Here is a 15,100-nt window from a genome sequence, read left to right as displayed (position 1 = left end):
AGAAAGGAAGGACTTTTGAGCGGGTAGAAAGGAAGGAGTGTAGAGGGCGTGGAAAGGGAAGTGTAGAGGGTGTTGGCAGGAAAGAGTGTAGAGGGCGTAGAAAGGAAGGAGTGTAGTGGAGGTGGAAAGGGAAGTGTAGAGCAGTTCAAAAGCAAGGACTGTAGAAGGGGTGCAAAGTATGGAGTCTAGATAGGGTGGAAAGGAGGAACAGTGGAGAGGGTAAAAGGAAGCAGTGTAGGGGGGGGGGGGGTGAAAAGGGAAGTGTAAAGGGTGTTGGCAGGAAGAAGTGTAGAGGGAGTAGAAAGGAAGGAGTGTAGAGGATGTGGAAAGGGAGTTGTAGAGGGGGTATAAAGGAAGGATTGTCGATCGGGTAGAAAGGAAGGACTGTAGAGGGAGTGGAAAGGGACTTGTAGAGGGTGTTGCCAGGAAGGATTGTAGAGGGAGTAGAAAGAAAGGAGTGTAGAGGTGGTGGAAAGGAAAGTCTAGAGTAGGTCAAAACGAAGGACTGTAGAAATGGTGGAAAGGAAGGAGTGTAGATGGGGTGGAAAGGAAGGATAGTGGAAAGGGTAGTAAGGAAAAAAGTGTATACGTGGTGAAAACGGAAGTGTAGAAGGTGTTCACAGGAAGGACTGTGGAGGGAGTAGAAAGGTAGGAGTGTAGAGGAGGTGGAAAGGAAGTCTTATAGAATTTGGTGGAAAGGAATGAGTGTAGATGGGGTAGAATGGAATGATAGTGGACAGGGTAGAAAGGAAGCAGTGTAGCGGGTTGGAAACGGAAGTGTAGAGGGTGTTGCCAGGAAAGAGTGTAGAGAGAGTAGAAAGGAAGGAGTGTAGAGGAGGTGGAAAGGGAGTTGTAGACGGGGTAGAAAGGAAGGACTGTTGAGCTGGTAGTAAGGAAGGAGTGTAGAGGGGGTGGAAAGGGAAAGGAAGGGGGTGTTCGGAGGAAGGAATGGAGAGGGAGTAGAAAGGAAGGAGTGTAGAGAAGGTGGAAAGGGACGTGTAGAGGAGATCGAAAGGAAGGACTGTAGAAGCGGTGCAAAGGAATGAGTGTAGGTGAGGCGGAATGGCAGGATAGTGGAGAGTTTAGAAAGGAAGCAGTGTAGGGGGGGGGGGGGGGGGGGGAAGGGAAGTGTAGAGGCTGGTGGCAGGAAGGAGTGTAGATGGAGTAGAAAGTAAGAAGTGTAGAGGAGGTGGGAAGGGATGTGTACAGGAGATCAAAAAGGACTGTACAAGGGGTGGAAAGGAATGAGTGTAGAGGGGTGGAATGGAAGGATACTGGACTGGGTAGAAGGGAAGCAGTGTAGAGGGGTGGAAACGGAAGTGTAGAGGGTGTTGACAGGAAGGAGTGTAGAGGGAGTAGAAAGGAAGGAATGTAGAGGAGGTGGAAAGGGAGTTGTAGAGGGGGTAGAAATGAAGGACTGTTGAGCTGGTAGCAAGTAAACAGTGTAGAGGGGTGGAAAGGGAAGCGTAGAGTGTGTTGCCAGGAAGGAGTGTAGAGGGAGTAGAAAGGAAGGAGTGTAGAGGACGTGGAAAGGGAAGTGTAGAGGAGTTCAAAAGGAAGGACTGTAGATGGGGTGGAAAGTAAGGAGTGTGGATGGAGTGAAAAGGATGGACAGTGGAGAGGGTAGAAAGGAAGGAGTGTAGTGGGGGTGGAAAGGGACGTGTAGAGGGTGTTGGCAGGAATGGAAGAAAGGAAGGAGTGTAGATGGGGTGGAAAGGAAGAATAATGGAGTGGTTAGAAAGGAAGCACTGTACAGTGGGTCAAAAGGGAAGTGTAGAAGGTGTTGGCAGGAAGGAGTGTAGAGGGAGTAGAAAGGAAGGACTTTAGAGGAGGTGGAAAGGGACGTGTACAGGATGTCAAAAGGCAGGCTTACAGAAGGGGGGAAAGGAATGAGTGTAGATGGGGTGGAAAGGAAGCATAGTGGAGAGGGTAGAAAGGAAACGGTGTAGAGGGGGTGGAAAGAGAAGTGTAGAGGGAGTTGGCAGGAAAGAGTATAGAGGGAGTAGAAAGGAAGGAGTGTAGAGGACGTATAAAGGGAAGTGTAGATGAGTTCAAAAGGAAGGACTGTAGAAGGAGTGGAAAGTAAGAGGTGTAGATTGGGTGGAAAGGATGTACTGTGAAGAGGGTAGAAAGGAAGCAGTGTGGAAGGGGGGGGGGGGTTTAAAAGGGAAGTGTAGTGGGTGTTGGCAGAAAGGAATGTAGAGGGAGTAGAAAAGGAGGGTAGAGGAGGAGGAATGGCAGTTGTGGTGGCGGTACAAAGGAAGGACTGTCCATCGGCTAGAAAGGAAGGAATGTAGATTGGGAGGAAAGGGACATGTAGAGGGTATTGGCAGGAAGGAGTGTAGACGGAGTAGAAAGGAAGGAGTGTAGAGGTGGTGAAAAGGAAAGTCTAGAGTAGGTCAAAAGGAAGGACTGTAGAAAAGGTGGAAAGGAAGGAGTATAGATGGGGTGGAAAGGAAGGATAGTGGAGTTGGTAGAAAGGAAGCACTGTAGAGGGAGTGAAAAGGGAAGTGTAGAAGGTGTTGGCTGGAAGGAGTGTAGAGGGAGTAGAAAGGAAGGAGTGTAGATGAGGTGGAAAGGACGTGTAGATGAGGTCAAAAGGTAGTGTTGTGGAAGGGGTGTAAAGGAATGAGTGTAAATGGAGTGGAATGGAATGATAGTGGACAGGGTAGAAAGGAAGCAGTGTAGAGGGGTGGAAACGGAAGTGTAGAGGGTGTTGCCAGGAAAGAGTTTAGAGGGACTAGAAAGGAAGGACTGTTCAGCGGGTAGAAAGGAAGGAGTGTAGAGAGGTTTGAAGGGGAAGTGTAGAGGGTGTTGGCATAAAGGAGTGTAGAGGGAGTAGAAAGGAAGGAGGGTAGAGGAGGTTGAAAGGGACGTGTAGAGGAGTTCAAAAGGAAGGATTGTAGAAGGGGTGGAAAGGAATGAGTGTAGAGGGGGTGGAAAGGAAAGATAGTGGACTGGGTAGAGAGGAAGCAGTGTAGAGGGTTGGAAACGTAAGTGTAGAGGGTGTTCACAGGAAGGAGTGTAGAGGGACTAGAAAGGAAGGAGTGTACAGGAGGTGGAAAGGGACGTGTAGAGGAGGTCAAAAGGAAGTCTTATAGAAGGGGTGGAAAGGTACAAGTGTAGATCGGGTGGAATGGAATGTTAGTGGACAGTGTAGAAAGGAAGGAGTGTACCTCGGTGGAAAAGGAAGTTTAGAGTGTGTTGGCAGGAAAGAGTGTAGAGGGAATAGAAAGGAAGGAGTGTAGACGGGGTGGAAAGGGAATTGTAGAGGGTGTTGGCAGGAAGGAGTGTACAGGCAGTAGAAAAGAAGGAATGTAGAGGACGTCGAAAGGGAAGTGTAGAGGGGGTAGAAAGGAAGGACTGATGATCGGGTAGAAAGGAAGGCTCGCAGAGTGGGTGGAAAGGGAAGTGTCGAGGGAGTTGGCAGGAAGGTGTGTAGACGGAGTAGTAAGGAAGGAGTGTAGAGGAGGTGGAAAGGGAAGTGTAGAGTAAGTCGAAAGGAAGGACTGTAGAAGGGGACGAAAGCAAGCAGTGCAGATGTGGTGGAAATAAGGATAGTGGAGAGGGGAGAAAGGAAGCAGTGTAGGGTCGGGTGAAAACGGAACTGTAGAGGGTGTTGGGAGGAAGGAGTGTGGAGGGACTAGAAAGGAAGAAGTGTAGAGGATGTCGAAAGGGACGTGTAGAGGAGTTCAAAAGGAAGGACTGTAGAAGGGGTGGAAAGGAATGAGTGTAGATGGGGTGGCATGGAAGGATAGTGGACTGGGTAGAATGGAAGCAGTGTAGAGGGGTGGAAACAAAAGTGTAGAGGGTGACAGGAAGGAGCGTAGATGAAGTAGAAAGGAAGGATTGTAGAGGATGTGGAAAGGGAGTTGCAGAGGGGGTAGAAAGGAAGGACTGATGAGCGGGTAGAAAGGAAGGAGTGTAGAAGGCGTGAAAAGGGAAGTGTAGAGGGTGTTGGCAGGAATGAGTGTACAGGGAGTAGAAAGGGAGGAGTGTAGAAGTGGTGGAAAGGGAAGTGTAGAAGAGTTCAAAGGAAGGACTGTAGAAGGGGTGGAAAGGTAGGAGTGTAGATGGGGTGGAAAGGAAGGAGAGTAGAGTGGGTAGAAAGGAAGCATTGTAGAGGGGTTGAAAAGGGAAGTGTAGAAGGTGTTGGCAGGAAGGAGTGTAGAGGGAGTAGAAAGGAAGGACTATAGAGGAGGTCGAAAGGGACTTGTAGATGGTGTAGAAAGGAAGGACTATTGAGCGGGCAGAAAGGAAGGAGTGTAGATGTGGTGGAAAGGAAAGTATAGAGTAGGTCAAAAGGAAGGACTGTGGAACGGGTGGAAAGGAAGGAGTGTAGATGGGGTTGAAAAGAAGGATAGTGGAGTGGGTGGAAGGGAAACAGTGTAGTGGGGGTGGAAAGGGAAGTCTAGAGGGGGTTGGCAGGAAGGAGTGCAGAGGGAGTAGAAAGGAAGGAGTGCTGAGGAGGTGGAAAGGGATGTGTACATGAGTTCAAAAAGAAGGATTGTAGAAAGGGTGGAAAGGAATGAGTGTAGAACGGATGGAATGGAAGGATAGTGGTCTGGAAAGAAAGGAAATAGTGTAGAGGGTGTTCGCAGGAAAGAGTGTAGAGGGAGTAGAAAGGAAGGAGTGTAGAGGTGGTGGAAAGGGAGTTGTAGATGGTGTAGAAAGGATGGACTGTTGAGTGGGTAGAAAGGAAAGAATGTAGAGGGAGTCGAAATGGAAGTGTAGAGGGCATTCACAGGAAGGAGTGTAGAGGGAGTAGAAAGAAAGGAGTGTAGATATGGCAGAAAGGGAAGTGTTGAGGAGGTCAAAAGGATGGACTGTAGATTGTTTGGAAAGAAAGGAGTGTAGAAGGGGTGGAAAGGAAGGATAGTGGATAGGGTAGAAAGGAAAGAGTGTAGAGGGGGTGGAAAGGGAAGTGTAGAGGGTCTTGGCAGGAAGGAGTGTAGAGGGAGTAGAAAGGAAGGAGTGTAGAGATGGTGGATAGCAAAGTGTAGAGGTGGTCAAAGTAAGGACTGTAGAAGTGGTGGAAAGGAATGAGTGTAGATGGGGTGGAATGGAAGGATAGTGGACTGGGTAGAAAGAAAGCAGTGTAGAGGGGTGGTAACGGAAGTTTAGAGTGTTTTGACAGGAACTAGTGTAGAGGGAGGAGAAAGGAAGGATTGTAGGGGAGGTGGAAAGGGAGTTGTAGAGGGGTTAGAAAGGAAGGACTGTTGAGCGGGTAGAAAGGAAGGAGTGTAGAGGGAATAGAAAGGAAGAAGTGTAGAAGAGGTTGAAAGGGACGTTTAGAGGAGGAGGTCAAAAGGAAGTCTTGATGAAGGAGTGGAAAGGAATAAGTGTAGATCGGGTGGAATGGGATGATAGTGGACAGGGTAGAAAGGAAGCAGTGTAGAGGGGTGGAAACGGAACTGTAAAGGGTGTTGGCAGGAAAGAGTGTAGAGGGAGTAGAAAGGAAGCAGTGTAGAGGGGTGGAAAGGGAAGTGTAGAGGGTGTTGGCAGGAAGGAATGTAGAGGGAGTAGAAAGAAGGAGTGTAGAGGGGGTGGAACGGGAAGTGTAGAGGGTGTTGGCAGGAAGGAGTGTAGAGGGAGTAGAAAGGAAGGAGTGTAGAGGGGGTGGAAAGGGAAGTGTAGAGGGTGTTGGCAGGAAGGAGTGTAGAGGGAGTAAAAAGGGAGGAGTGTAGAGGTGGCGGAAAGGGAAGTGTAGAGGAAGTCAAAAGGAAGAACTCTAGAAGGGTTGAAAGAAAGAATAGTGGAGAGGGCGTTGAAAACGAAGTGTAGAGGGTGTTGGCAGGAAGGAGTGTAGAGGGAGTAGAAAGGAAGGAGTCAAGACGTGGTGGAAAGGAAAGTTTCGTGAAGGTCAAAAGGTAGGACTATTGAGCGGGTACAAAGGAAGGATTGTAGAGGGGGTGTTAATGAACGACAGTAAAGAGGGTAGAAAGAAAACAGTTTTGAGTGCGTTGAAAGGGTAGTGTAGAGGGTGTTGGCAGGAAGGAGTGTAGAGGGCGTAGACAGGAAGGAGTGTAGAGGTGGTGGAAAGGGAAGTGTAGTGGAAATCAAAAGTTAGGACTGTAGAAGGGTTGGAAAGGAAGGATAGTGGAGAGGGTAGAAAGGAAGCAGTGTAGAGGGGGTGGAAAGGGAGTTGTAGAGAGGGCAGAAACTATGGAATGAAGAAGGGGTGGAAGGGAAGGAGTGTAGATGGGGTGAAAAGGAAGGATAGGGGAGAGTGTAGAGAGGAAGCAGTGTAGAGGGGGTGGAAAGGGAAGTGTAGAGGGTGTTCGAAGGAAGGAGTGTAGAGGGAGTAGAAAGGAAGGAGTGTAGAGGAGGTGGAAAGGGAGTTGCTGAGGCGGTAGAAAGAAAGGAATGTTCAGCGGGTAGAAAGAAAGGAGTGTAGATCGGGTGGTAAGGGAAATGTAGAGGGTGTTGGCAGGAAGGAGTGTAGACGGAGTAGAAAGAAAGAATTGTAGATGGTGTGGAAAGGGAAGTGTAGAGGGTGTTGGCAGGAAGGAGGGTAGAGGGAGTAGAAAGGGGGGGGGGGTGTAGATGTGGCGGAAAGGGAAGTGTAGAGGAAGACAAAAGGAAGAACTGTAGAAGGTGTTTGAAAGGAAGAATTGTGGAGAGGGTAGAAATGAAGCAGTGCAGAGGGCGTTCATAACGAAGGTCAAAAGGAAGGACTACTGAGCGGGTACAAGGAAGGATTGTAGAGGGGGTGTAATGGAACGACAGTAAAGAGGGTAGAAAGGAAACAGTTTTGAGTGCGTTGAAAGGGAAGTGTAGAGGGTGTTGGTAGGAAGGGGTGTAGAGGGCGTAGAAAGAAAGGAGTGCAGAGGTGTTGGAAAGGGAAGTGTAGTGGAGGTCAAAAGGTAGGACTGTAGAAGGGGTGGAAAGGTAGGAGTGTAGATGGGATGGAAAGGAAGGATAGTGGAGAGGGTAGAAAGGAAGCAGTGTAGAGGGGGTGGAAAGGGAAGCGTTGATGGGTTTCGCAGGAAGGATTGAAGACGGAGTAGAAAGGAAGGAGTGTAGAGTTGTAGAGAGGGTAGAAACGATGGAATGTAGAAGGGGTGGAAAGGAAGGAGTGTAGATGGGGTGAAAAGGAAGGATAGTGGAGAGTGTAGAGAGGAAGCAGTGTAGAGGGGGTGGAAAGGGAAGTGTAGAGGGTGTTGGCAGGAAGGAGTGTAGAGGGAGTAGAAAGGAAGGAGAGTAGAGGAGGTGGAAAGGGAGTTGTGGAGGGGGTAGAAAGGAATACTGTTGAGCGGATCGAAACTAAGGAAAGTAGAGAGTGTGGAAAAGAAGGAGTGTAGAGGAGGTGGAAAGGGAGTTGTAGAGGCGGTAGTAAGAAAGGAATGTTGAGCGGGTAGAAAGAAAGGAGTGTAGATCCAGTGGTAAGGGAAGTGTAGAGGGTGTTGGCAGGAAGGAGTGTAGACGGAGTAGAAATGAAGGAGTGTACCGGGAGTGGAAAGGGAAGTGTAGGGGAGTTCAAAATGAAGGACTGTAGAAGGGATGGAAAGCAAGGAGTGTAGATGGGATGGAAAGGAAGAATAGTGGAGAGGGTAGAAATGAAGGAGTGTAGAGGGGGTGGAAAGGGAAGTGTAGATGGTGTTGACAGGAGGGAGTGTTGAGGGACTAGAAAGGAAAGAGGGTAGAGGAGGTGGAAAGGGAGTTGTAGAGTCGCTAGAAAGGATGGACTGTTGAGCGGGTAGAAAGGAAGGAGTGTAGAGGGGGTGGATATGGAAGTGTAGAGCATGTTGATAGGAAGGAGTGTAGAGGGAGTAGAAAGGAAGGAGTGTAGAGGTGGTGGAAAGGGAAGTGAAGAAGAAGTCAAAAGGTAGGTCTGTAGAAGGTGTGGAAAAAAGGATAGTGGAGACGGTAGAAATGAGGGGGGAAGGATAGTGGAGAGGGTAGAAATGAAGGAGTGTAGAGGGGGTGGAAAGGGAAGTGTAGATGGTGTTGACAGGAGGGAGTGTTGAGGGAGTAGAAAGGAAAGAGGGTAGAGGAGGTGGAAAGGGAGTTGTAGAGTCGCTAGAAAGGAAGGACTGTTGAGCGGGTAGAAAGGAAGGAGTGTAGAGGGGGTGGAAAGGGAAGTGTAGAGGGTGTTGGCAGGAAGGAGAGTAGAGGGATTAGAAAGGAAGGAGTGTACAGGTGGTGGAAAGGGAGTTGTAGAGTGGGTAGAAAGAAAGGACTGTTGGGCGGGTAGAAGGGAAGGAGTGTAGAGGGGGTGGAAAGTAAAGTGCAGAGGAGGTCAAAAGGAAGGACTGTATAGAATGGATAGAAAGAAAGGAGTGTAGATGGTGTGGAAAGGAAGGACAGTGGAGAGTGTAGAAAGAAAGCAGTGTAGAAGTGGTGAAAATTGAAGTGTAGAGGGTTTTGGCAGGAAGGAATGTAGAGGGAGTAGAAAGGAAGGAGTTTAGAGGTGCTGGAAAGGGTGTTGTAGAGGATGGAAAGGAAGGATTGCAGAGGGGGTGGAAAGGGAAGTGTAGTGGGTGTTGGCTGGAAGGAGTGTATAGGGAGTAGAAAGGAAGGAGAGTAGAGATGGTGGAATGGGAAGTGTAGTGGACGTCAAGAGGTAGGAGTGAAGAATGGGTGGAAAGGAAGGAGTATATAGGGGGTGGAAAGGAAGGATAGTGGAGAGGGTAGAAAGGAAGCAGTGTAGAGGGGGTGGAAAGGGAAGCGTAGAGGGTGTTGGCAGAAAGGAGTGTAGAGGGAGTAGAAAGGATGGAGTGTAGAGGTGGAAAGGGAGTGGTAGAGGCGGTAGAAAGGAAGGAATGTTGATCGGGTAGAAAGAAAGGACTGTAGATCGGCTGGAAAGGGATGTGTAGAAGGTGTTGGCAGGAAGGAGTGTAGACGGAGTAGTAAGGAAGGAGTGTAGCGGGGGTTGAAAGGGAAGTGTAGGGGCGGTCAAAAGGAAGGACTGTAGAAGGGATAGAAAGGAGGGTGTGTAGATGGGGTGGAAAGGAAGGGTAGTGGAGACGGTAGAAAGGAAGCAGTGTAGAGGGGGTGGAAAAGGAAGTGTAGAGGGTGTTGGCAGGAAGGAGTGTAGAGGAAGTAGGAAGGAAGGAGTGTAGCGGAGGTGGAAAGGGAGTTGTAGATGTGGTAAAAACGTAGGACTGTAGAAGGGGTGGAAAGGAATGAGTGTAGATGTGGTGAAAAGGAAGGACAGTAGAGAGGGTAGAAAGGAAGCAGTGTAAAGGGCGTTGAAAAGGAAGTGTCGAGGGTGTTGTCAGAAGGAGTTTAGAGGGAGTAGAAAGGAAAGAGTGTAGAGGGGATGGAAAGGGAAGTGTAGAGGGTGCTCGGAGGAAGGAGTGTAGAGGGAATTGAAAGGAAGGAGTGTACAGGAGGTGGGAAGGGAAGTGTAGAGGAGGTCAAAAGGAAAGACTGTAGAAGGGTTGGAAAGGAAGGAGTTAAGATGGGGTGGAAAGGAAGTATAGTGGAGAGGGTAGAAAGGAAGCAGTGTAGAGGGAGTGGAAAGGGAAGTGTAGAGTGTGTTGACAGGAAGGAGTGTAGAGGGAGTAGAAAAGAAGGAGTGTAGAGAAGGTGGAAAGGGAAGTGTAGAGGATGTCAGAATGAGGACTGTAGATGAGACGGAAAGGAATGAGTGTAGATGCGGTGGAAAGAAAGGATAGTGCAGAGGGTAGAAATGAAGGAGAGGGGGTGCAAAGGGAAGTGTAGAGGGTGTTGGCAGGAAGTAGTGTAGAGATGAGTAGAAAGGGAGGAGTGTAGAGGAGGTGGAAAGGGAGATGTAGAGGGGATAGAAAGTAAGGATTGTTGAATGGATAGAAATGAAGGAGTGTAGAGATGGTGGAAAGGGAAGTGTACAGGGTGTTGGCAGGAAGGAGTGTAGAGGTTAGTTTTAAGGAAGGAGTGTAGAGGTGGTTGAAAAGAAAGTGTAGAGGATTTCAAAAGGAAGGACTGTAGACAGGGTGGAAAGGAAGGAGTGTAGATGGGTTGGAAAGGAAGGATAGAGGAGAGGGTAGAAAGGAGTGTAGAGGGAGTAGAAAGGAAGGAGTGTAGGGGTGGTGGAAAAGGAGTTGTAGAGAGGGTAGAAAGGAAGGACTGTCGATCGGGTAGAAAAGAAGGCTTGTAGAGGGTGTGGAAAGTGGATTGTAGAGGGTGTTGGAAGGAAGGAGTGTAGAGGGAGGAGAAAGGAAGGAGTGTAGAGGAGGTAGAAAGGGATTTCTGGAGGGTGTAGAAAGGAAGGACTATTGAGCGGGCAGAAAGGAAGGAGTGTAGAGGGGGTGGAAAGGGAAGTGTAGAGGGTGTTGGTGGGAAGGAGTGTAGAGGAGGTGGAAAGGGAGTTGTAGACGGGTAGAAAGGAAGGACTGTCGATCATGTAGAAAGGAAGGCGTGTAGGGGGGTTGGAAAGGGAAGTGTAGAGGGTGTTGGCAGGAAGGAGTGTAGAGGGAGTAGAAAGGAAGGAGTTTAGATGATGTGGAAAGGGAGTTGTAGAGGGGTAGAAAGGAAGGCGTGTAGAGGCGGTGGAAAGGGAAGTGCAGAGGGTGTTGGCAGGAAGGAGTGTAGAGGGAGTAGAAAGTAAGGAGTGTAGATGTGGTGGAAAGGGAAGTGTAGAGAAGTTCAAAAGGAAGGACTGTAGAAAGGGTGGAAAGGAAGGAATGTAGATAGGGTGGAAAGGAAGGATAGTGGTGAGGGTAGAAAGGATGCCGTGTAGAGGGGTGGAAACGGAGGTGTAGAGGGTGTTGGCAGGAAGAAGTGTAGAGGAAGTAGAAAGGAAGGAGTCTAGAGGAGGCGGAAAGAGAGTTGTAGAGGGGGTAGACAGGAAGGACTATTGAGCGGGCAGAAAGGAAGGAATGTAGAGGGGGTGAAAAGGGAAGTGTTGGGGGTTTTGGCAGGAAGGAGTGTAGAGGGAGTAGAAAGGAAGGAGTGTAGACGTGGTGGAAAGTGAATTGTAGAGGAGGTCAAAAGGAAGGACTGTTGAAGGGATGGAAAGGAAGGCGTGATGATGGGGTGGAAAGGAAGGATGGTGGAGAGGGTAGAAAAGAAACTGCGTAGAGGGGATGGAAAGGGAAGTGTAGAGGGTTATGGCAGGAAGGAGTGTAGAGGGAGTAGAAAGGAAGGAGTGTAGATGAGGTGGAAAGGGAAGTGTAGAGGGGGTACTGTTGATCGGGGGGAAAGGAAGGCATGCAGAGGTGGTGTAAAGGGAAGTGTAGAGGAGTGTAGAGGGAGTAGTAAGGAAGGAGTATAGAGGTGGTGGAAAGGGAAATGTAGTGAAGGTAGAAAGTAAGAACTGTAGAAGGGGTGGAAAGTAAGGAGTGTAGTGGAGATGGAAGGGGACGTGTAGAGGAGGTAAAAAGGAAGGACTGTAGAAGGGGTGGAAAGGAAGGATAGTGCAGATGGTAGAAAGGAAGCAGTGTAGAGGGGTGAAAAGGGAAGTGTAGAGGGTGTTGGCAGGAAGGAGTGTAGAGGGAGTAGAATGGAAGGAGTGTAGAAGTGGTTGAAAGGGTGTTGTAGAGGTGGTAGAAAGATAGGACTGTCGATCTGGTACAAAGGAAGGCGTGTAGAGGGGGTGGAAAGGGAATTGCAGAGGAGGTCAAAAGGAAGGACTGTAGATGGGGTGGAAAGGATGACATGTGGATGGGGTGGAAAGGAACGATAATGGAGAGGGTAGAAAGGAAACTGTGTAGAGGAGGTGGAAAGGGAAGTGTAGAGGGTGTTGGCAGGTAGGAGTTTAGAAGGAGTAGAAAGGAAGGAGTTTAGAGGAGGTGGAAAGGGAAGTGTAGAGGAGGTCAAAGGAAGGACTGTAGAAGGGGTGGAAAGGAAGGATAGAGGAGAGGGTAGAAAGGAAACAGTGTAGAGGGGGTGGGAAGGGGAGTGTAGAAGGTGGTGGTAGGAAGGAGTGTAGAGGGAGTAGAAAAGGAGATTAGAGGAGGTGGAAAGGGTGTTGTGGAGGGGGTAGAAAGAAAGGACTGTTGATCGGGAAGAAAGGAAGGCTGGTAGAGGGGGTGGAAAGGGAATTGTAGAGGAGGTCAAAAGGAAGGACTGTAGAAGGGTTGGAAAGGAATGAGTGTAGACGGGGTGGAATGGACGGATAGTGGACTGGGTAGAAAGGAGGCAGTGTAGAGGGGTGGAAACGGAAGTGTAGTGGGAGTTGGCAGGTAGGAGTGTAGATTGAGTAGTATGGAAGCATTGTAGAGGTGGTCGAAATGGAAGAGTAGAGGAGGTAGAAAGGAATGACTGTTGAGAGGGTAGAAAGAAAGGAGTGTAGAAGGGGTAGGAAGGGAAGTTTAGAGGGTGTTTCGAGGAAGGAGTGTAGCGGCAGTAGAAAGGAAGGAGTGTAGAGGTGGTGGAAAGGGAAGTCTAGAGGTGGTCAAAAGGAAGGACTGTAGAAGGGTGGAAAGGTAGGAGTGTAGTGGAGGTGGAAGGGGACGTGTAGATGAGGTCAAAAAGAAGGACTGCAGAAGGGGTGGAAAGAAAGGAGTGTAGATGAGGTGGAAAGGCAGGATAGTGTAGACGGTAGAAAGGAAACAGTACAGACGGGGTTGAAAGGGAAGTGTAGAGTGTGTTGGCAGGAAGGAGTGTAGAGGGAGTAGAAAGGAAGGAGTGTAAAGGAGGTGGAAAGGGAGTTATAGAGGGTAGAAAGGAAGGACTGTCGATTGGGTAGAAAGGAAGGCATGTAGAGGGGGTGGAAAGGGAAATGTACAGGGTGTTGGCAGGAAGGAGTGTAGAGGGAGTAAAAGGGAAGGAGTATAGATGTGGTGGAAAGGGAAGTGTAGAGGAGGTCAAAACGAAGGACTGTAGAAGGGGTGGAAAGGAAGGATAGTGGAGAGTGTAGAAAGGAAACAGTGTAGAGGGGGTGGAAAGTGAAGTGCAGAGAGTGGTGATAGGAAGGAGTGTAGAGGGAGTAGAAAAGAAGGAGTGTACAGGTGGAAAGGGAGTTGTAGAGGGGGTAGAAAGGAAGGATAGTCGATCGGGTGGAAAGGAAGGATAGTGGAGTGGGTAGAAAGGAAGCTTTGTAGAGGCGGTGAAAAGGGAAGAGTAGAAGGTGATGGCAGGAAGGAGTGTAGTGGGAGAAGAAAGGAAGGAGTGTAGAGGAGATGGAAAGTTACGGGGACAGGTCAAAAGGAAGGACTGTAGAAGTGGTGGAAAGGGATGAGTGCAGATGGGGTGGAATGGAAGGATAGTGGACACGGTCGGAAGAAAGCCGTGTAGAGAGGTGGAAACGGAAGTGTAGAGGGTGTTGGCAGGAAGGAGTGTAGAGGAAGTAGAAAGGAAGGAGTGTACAGGAGATGGAAACGGGTTGTAGAGGGGGTAGAAAGGAAGGACTGTTGAGCGGGCAGAAAGGAAGGAGTGTAGAGGGGGTGGAAAGGGAATTGTAGAGGATGTTGGCAGGAAGGAGTGTAGAGGGAGTAGAAAAGGAGTGTAGAGGTTGTGGAAAGGGAAATGTAGAGGTGGTCAAAAGGAAGGACTATAGAAGGTGTGGAAAGGAATGAGTGTAGATGGGGTGGAAAGGAAGGATAGTGGAGAGGGTAGAAAGGAAGCAGAGCAGAGGTGGTGGAAAGGGAAGAGTAGAGGGTGTTGGCAGGAAGGAGTGTAGAGGGACTAGAAACGAAGGAGAGGAGAGGAGGTCGAAAGGGAGTTGTAGAGGTGGTCAAAAAGGAGTAGAAAGAGTGTAGAGGTGGCAGAAAGGGAAGTCTAGAGGTGGTCAATAGGAAGGACTGTAGAATGGGTGGAAAGGAAGAAGTGTAGTGGAGGTGGAAGGGCACGTGTACAGGAGGTCAAAAGGAAGTACTATAGAAGGGGTGGAAAGGAGTGAGTGTAGATGGGGTGGGAAGGAAGGATAGTGGAGAGAGTAGATAGGAAAGAGTGTAGTGGGGTGGAAAGGGAAGTGTAGAGGGTGTTGGCAGGAAGAGGTGTAGAGGGAGTAGAAAGGAAGGAGTGTAGATGTGAGGAAAGCGAAGTGTAGAGGCGGTCAAAAGAAAGGACTGTAGGAGAGGTGGAAAGGAAGGAGTGTAGATGGGGTTGAGAGGAAGGATAGTGGAGTGGGTAGAAAGGAAGCATTGTGAGGGGATGAAAGGGGAAGTGTAAAAGGCCTTGGCAGGAAGGAGTGTACAGGGAGTAGAAAGGAAGGAGTGTAGAGGAGATGGAAAGTGACGTGTACAGGAGGTCAATAGGAAGGACTGTAGAAGTGGTAGAAAGGAATGAGTGTAGATGGGGTGGAAACGGAAGTGTAGAGGGTGTTGCCAGGAAGGAGTGTATAGGGAGTAGAAGGGAATGTGTGTAGAGGAGGTGGAAATGGAGTTGTATTGGGGATAGAAACGAAGGACTGTTGGCCATGTTGAAAGGAAGGAGTGTAGAGGGGGTGGAATGGGAAGTGTAGAGGGTGCTAGCAGGAAGGACTGTAGAGAGAGTAGAAAGGGAAGAGTGTAGAGGTTGTGGAAAGGGAAGTGTAGAGGAGGTCAAAGGAAGGACTAGAATGGGTGGAAAGGAAGGAGTGTAGATGGGATGGAAAGGAAGGACATTGGAGTGGGTAGAAAGAAAGCATTGTAGAGGGGGTGAAAAGGGAAGTGTAGAAGGTGTTTACAGGAAGGAGTGTAGAGGGAGTAGAAAGGAAGGAGTGTAGAGGAGGTGGAAAGGGACGTGTAGAGGAGTTCAAAAGGAAGGACTGTAGAAGGGGTGGAAATAAATGAGTGTACATGAGGTGGAATGGAAGGATAGTGGACTGGGTAGAAAGGAGGCAGTGAAGAGGGTTGGAAACGGAAGTGTAGAAGGTTTTGGCAGGAAGGAGTGTAGAGGGAGTAGAAAGGAAGGAGGGTAGAGGAGGTGGAAAGGGACGTGTACAGGAGTTCAAAAGGAAGGACTGTAGAAGGGGTGGAAAGGAATGAGTGCAGATTGGGTTGAATGGAAGGATAGTGGTCTGGGTAGAAAGGAAGCAATGTAAAGGTGTGGAAAGGGAAGTATAGAGGGTGTTGGCAGGAAGGAGTGTAGAGGGTGTAGAAAGGACGGAGTGTAGAGGAGGTGGAAAGGGAGTTGTAGAGGGGGTAGGAAGGAAGGAGTCTTGATGAGCTAGAAAGGAAGGAGTGTAGAGGGCGTGGAAAGGAAGGAGTGTAGAGGTGGTGGAAAGGGAAGTGTAGAGGAGGTCAAAATG

The sequence above is a fragment of the Babylonia areolata genome, chromosome 3, assembly GCF_041734735.1.
Source record: "Babylonia areolata isolate BAREFJ2019XMU chromosome 3, ASM4173473v1, whole genome shotgun sequence".
Taxonomy (NCBI): domain Eukaryota; kingdom Metazoa; phylum Mollusca; class Gastropoda; order Neogastropoda; family Buccinidae; genus Babylonia; species Babylonia areolata.
Note: the sequence above shows the minus strand (reverse complement) of the source record.